This window comes from Arachis ipaensis, chromosome B4 (genome assembly GCF_059453495.1).
Source record: "Arachis ipaensis isolate K30076 ecotype BB chromosome B4, ASM5945349v1, whole genome shotgun sequence".
Classification (NCBI taxonomy): Eukaryota; Viridiplantae; Streptophyta; class Magnoliopsida; order Fabales; family Fabaceae; genus Arachis; species Arachis ipaensis.
Window position 1 is genome coordinate 52,262,966 of NC_142439.1, and position 5,928 is coordinate 52,268,893.

At 41.3% G+C, this 5,928-nt stretch overlaps 1 non-coding gene across 1 annotated transcript; it reads right to left on the reverse strand.

Moving 5' to 3' along the window:
- Positions 1 to 767: 767 nt before the first annotated feature.
- LOC148567568 (small nucleolar RNA R71) lies at positions 768 to 874 on the reverse strand. Its single transcript, XR_015882838.1, has one exon. It is a non-coding gene; the product is annotated as a small nucleolar RNA R71 (small nucleolar RNA).
- Positions 875 to 5,928: the final 5,054 nt, after the last annotated feature.

Here is a 5,928-nt window from a genome sequence, read left to right on the forward strand (position 1 = left end):
CTTTCTGTTTTAGTTAAACTTCTTCCCTTCCCCCTCTACTCTTTTGTTTTTCTTTGTTATTTTCAATTCTGTTTGCTAACCCACTAACTGTTTGATATATTGCATCACCCACAACTAACAGTAATTCTGACAAAAATACTTTCTGCACCTATCTTTTCTTGCTTGCACTTGATGGTTGTATGACAGGGAGAAGAAGCTGGGATTTAACTTCCTTTGATTTTGAACCTGAGAGGACCTTCCTTAGATTAAGGAGGGAGGCAAGAGGAAAGAAAGTGGTTGGTACTGAGGAAAAAGAGGAATTCTTTGAACCAAACATTGAAGACAACATGGAAAACCATCATGAAGAAGAGGATCACAACCATGGGGGAGGAGGTAGAGCAAATCATGCTGGGGAGGATAGAAGAGTTTTGGGCTCTTACATCAATCCAAACCCAGGCAATTGTGGAAGTAGCATCCAAAAGCCAACAATCCATGCCAACAACTTTGAACTTAAACCACAGCTCATCACCCTTGTTCAGAACAACTGTTCATTTGGAGGAGGTGTCCAAGAAGACCCCAATCAACATCTAACCACCTTCCTGAGGATATGTGACACAGTGAAGTCTAAAGGTGTTCATCCTGACACCTATAGACTGCTCTTGTTTCAAGTCTCACTTAAGGATAAAGCAGCCAAATGGCTGGAGTCTTTCCCAAAGGAAAGCTTGACAACTTGGGAAGACGTGGTGAATAAATTCTTAGCAAGATTTTACCCTCCTCAACGAATCAATAGGCTGAAAGCTGAGGTCCAAACTTTCAGGCAACAAGATGGTGAAACTTTGTATGAAGCATGGGAGAGATTTAAGGACCTCACAAGGAGGTGCCCACCAGATATGTTCAACGAATGGGTGCAGCTGCACATTTTCTATGAAGGGCTTTCTTATAAGTCAAAGAAGGCCGTAGACCATTCATCCGGAGGATCTTTGAACAAGAAGAAGACTATTGAGGAAGCCATAGATGTTATTGAAACAGTAGCAGAGAACGACTACTTCTATGCTTCCGAAAGAGGGAACACAAGAGAAGTAATGGAGCTAAACAATGTAGATGCTCTGTTGGCCCAAAACAAGCTCATTACCCAGCAGCTGACTGACCTCACCAAGAAGATGGAGAGGAACCAAGTAGCAGCAATCTCCATTTCATCAATCACCCAAGAAGGAGTGAATGAAGATGCAGAGGGTAGTCAGGAGCAAGCCAACTACATTGGGAATTCACCAAGGCAAAACTATGATCCATACTCCAAGACCTACAACCCTGGATGGAGAAACCACCCAAACTTTAGGTGGGGAAGTCAGCAAGATCAAAACCAAGACCAGAGACGTTACAACTCCAACAACAATGCAGCTCACCAACAATTCACACAGAGGACATCTCAACACCCCCACAACAACACTTCTCCACACGCCTATCAAAACCAAAACAGCACATCTGCTCTGAATCACCCATCAATTGATGACAAGCTCTCTAAGATTGAAACCTTACTTGAAGGAATATGCCAAGAGATTCAAGAAAATAAGGTGTTCAAAGAGGTGGTGCAAGCCAATATTAAGAACCAGGGAGAGACCATTAGGAAGCTGGAATTCCAAGTGGGATGTTTAGCTGAGAAGATTCCCAAACCTACTGATGGCTTCTCAAGTGACACGGAGAAAAACCCTAAAGGAGAAGCAAAGAAAGTAAGATGGGAAGATTGCAAAATGGTGACTACAAGTGATCAAGAGACTGAAGACAAGCAAGGCAAACTTTTCGAACAACCTGAAGACAACTCAACAAAGGAGGAGGATAGAGATCACCAAAAACCAGAAATCTCACAACAAGAGCTGCTGAATCTCTATGCACCCTTCCCTCAACTGCTCAATGGTGCTGTGGGAAAGAGAATATACTCAAGGTTCCTAGACTTGTTTGCATCTCTGCATGTAAACGTACCATTCATCAAGGCAATTCAACAAATACCTGCATTCATCAAGTATATGAAGGAACTTCTTCCCAGGAAAAGCTCACTCAAAGGAGGCCAGACTATAGTGATGAACAAGGAATGTAGTGCCCTTATTCAACCTGAGTTGCCTACAAAAAGAAGAGACCCAGGGAGTTTTCACATCCCTTGTGCCATAGGTAAAACTATGTTCGATAGAGCACTATGTGATTTGGGGGCCAGCATCAACTTACTGCCATTATCCCTGGTGAAGAGGCTGCAGATCAATGAGATAATGCCCACAGATGTAATCATCCGACTGGCTGACAAAACTCAAAAGCAAGCGATAGGAGTGGTGAAAAATGTGTTGCTAAAGGTTGGAAAATACTTTCTCCCAACAGACTTTATCATCCTGGACATGGAAGAGAGTCACAGTCACCCAATCATATTGGGAAGACCATTCCTAGCTACGGCCAAAGCACTTATCGATGTAGAGAAAGGGAAGCTAATATTGAGAATCCATGATGAACGACTGAGCTTCAATGTTTTCAAACTCTCACCAGAAACAGATCAAGAGGACAAGGAGCTAAGCACAGATGATAATGAGACATTGAAAGAGGAGACAAGCACTGAAGCACAACCAGTTCATTCTGAGATCCCCTTAATTGATAAACAAGGAAAACAACAATTATCACAGCTCAAGGAAAAGTTGAAGGAACCTAAACCTTTAGAGGCAGGTAAAGACAGCATCACAACTTCTTTAGAAAAAGAGGTCACCGAGGGCAAGGCAACCTCAAAAGAAACAAAGAAGAAGGTACCAAGGAGGTGGAGGAACAAGAAGATCCCTACGGAGGACTTATCTCCAGGGGATAGAGTTGTCTCAGCTTACTTCCCAGATATTCCCCCTAATCTCCCCACTGTACCATCTCAGTTACCTAAGGTCTTCACTATCAACAGAGTTCTTTCCTTGGAACATGTGGAGATCATTGATCCAACAAATGGATATAAGTCCACAGCAAGATGGGAGGACTTTAAGCACTACCAACCACCCTGATGAGGGAAAAACGTCAAGCTAGTGACGCTAAAGAAGCGCTTCATGGGAGGCAACCCATGTTTTATATGTTTTTAGAAAATAGTGAAAAAAATCAATGTTTATGAATTTCAACCCAAACTTGACAAACACTTGGTGACATCTTTATCATGCAGTATATAGTGAAGAACAAGTTTGGTGTTCAAAGCAGAACTCTTGGAGCTTTGAACAAAACTTTTCATCACAGTGCTCCAAACTAAGTTTGGTGTCACCCCATGGTGCCATCAATCTGCCTATAAGGATACACAAGTAGTTAGTTAGTTGAAGTTCATAAATAAACAAACTCTTTTTCTTCTCTTTATTATTCTAGCCGTAGAGTTTGATTTTTATGATATTAATTTCCTTATTTTAAATCTTTATAGGAAAAAGGAAAAGGGACGTTAAAGGAGAGTGATTGGACAGTTAAACAAAGAAGGTTCGGACACCACAAAAGGAGGGACTACACACTTGTTCCGAAAAGAGAATGCATTGAAAAATGTTGCCATGCAACATTGGAAAAATGGGACCCCTAAAAGACCGAGCAATCTCATTCATAGAGTGATGATCCTTGTCTTTTATCCATGCATCACCCCAACCATCCATCAAGTAACCACCCCATCAATCCACACCCTCCATTCTCTCACAACTTCTCTATATAGATGACCCTTGTTCCGTACCCACCTTCATTGTCATTACCCACTCTTCACCACTCTCCATTTCGGTACAAGACACTCCCTACCCCATTAAAATCCTTTTTCCCACCTTACTCTCTTCATTGCAATAAAATCCTAAACAACCAAAAATCTCCACAACTTTGCCACCTTCACATATTAACTATCATTCATGGCGTCTTCAGGTTCTAAAAGAAGGAAGGGAAAGGAATCCATGGAAGAACACCCATATGATGAAAAGAGATTTAGAAGCTTGCATCATGCATTGCAATACTGGTGGATGGTTGATAAGGAAATCATTTATGAGCTGGGATTTCAAGTTAAGAAGACTGAGTGCCCCAAAATCACAGAAAAGTTAGAAAGGAGAAGATGGGAGCTCCTCACTGACCCAGTCATTAAGGTGAATGCAAACCTCATAAGAGAATTTTATGCAAATGCGGTTCGATATGATAAGAAGGATGAGTCCTATACAAGCTTTGTGAGAGGAAAGATGGTGGACTTTGGTCCCATGAGTGTCATGAGGGCATTGAAGCTACGGTCTATACAGTTTGAAGAAGAAAGCTATCACTCAAGATTGGACAACCCCAATTATGACCAGATTCTGCAAGATATTTGTGTACCAGGAGCTGACTGGGAAAGGGGTGTGGGAAATAAACCAAAGTTCATCAAGAGAACAGATCTCACTCCTGAAGCCAATGGGTGGTTTGAGCTAGTGAGAAGGTCTACTCTCCCAGCTGCAAACAACTCGGAGGTGAATGTCAAGAGAAGCACTTGCAAGAACTCAACCAGCGGCAAATAGCCCAAATGAAAACTTTCAATGAGTTCAGTGTACTCAATGAAGGAAGGCAACTATATATGGAGGAGTTCTATGTAAACACTCAAGCCAAGTTGAATTACATATCTAATCATTTGCATCATCTCCACTATGCCATTCCCACATATGATGAGGTCCAAAAGGAATTGGTAGAGCAAGAAGAAGGGAAGGTGAAACAGCAGAAAGAAGCACTAAAGAAGAAGATGGAAGATACTGGCTTCTGGAAGAAACAGCTTGGAAAAGGCAAGGGAAGTGGAAGTACAAGCACTCAAGAGAGACACAATGAGGACAAGCAAGGATGGGAGCATGGGCATCCACATGAATGACAGGTGGTGGAGTTTTTTTAGTCCATCATTTTCTATGCTTTAAATAAGGAAGATCTTGTATGAAATAGAACATGCTTCCATGTTAGTTTGAATCTTTTTAAATTCTGTCTTTTAAGTTTTCTTTCTGAATAGGTGTATGTGTGCTAGTCTTTATGTCACTGCATCCTCCTTAACTTACTTGTATGCTTGTCCCTTTAAATCAAATGAAGAAAGAATGTTTATGTTTCAAAAGGCCAGAGTGGAGTTCATACTATGGAGTACATTCATGAGTTTGTGGTATGATCATAAGTTAGCTAAGTTGGTTCAACCATAAGGTGGGATGACAACTATCTGGCCTGAATACTTTGCTTTGAATATACTCATGAGACTAAGTATATGACAAGATCCTAATAAGAGAAAGAGAAAAGAATAATGAAAGTGGAAAAACCAAAGAAAAAGAGTAAGCAATAAGGCTAGGCATCAATGGTTTTGATCTTAAGATATGTGTCTGTGGTGTTCCTGTGTGAGGGATCTACTTGGATGAATAAGCTCTTAGGGGTGCTTTATCACTTGGTAACTTGGGTTAACTAACCCGGGATTATCAGCCGAAAGTCCATTATCAAGAGTAATCCTCACCACAGAGCATTTAGTAACCCAAAGAGGTGCTGGACACCAAGGTTTCAAGAAGGAAAATAAATGAACTATATGCCGGTGGTGTGTATGTATGGGGGAGAGACTTGAGGGAGTAAGTCCTTAGGGGTGCTTCAACACCTAACACCTTGAACCAACTGGTTCGGGAGTGTTGGATGAAAGCTTATCTTAAAAAGTTGCCCCCTCATAGAGCACTTAGCCTAAGAACACCAATAAGCTCTGAAATGACAATAAAGGGATCAATGAATAAAAGTCTCATGGGATGTAAGCAAAGCGAGTTTTTAGGACATGATAAAGGTCTGAAAGCCAGTAAAGGAATGAACCTAAGTTGCTATGCATGAAACCACCATAAAATCAGTGATATGACTTCCACAAGAATGACTCATCTCTCTTGGCATTCCATTCATCATTCTCTTGTTCCAGTACTTGCTTAGGGACAAGCAAGCTTTAAGTTTGGTGTTGTGATGCCAGGTCAT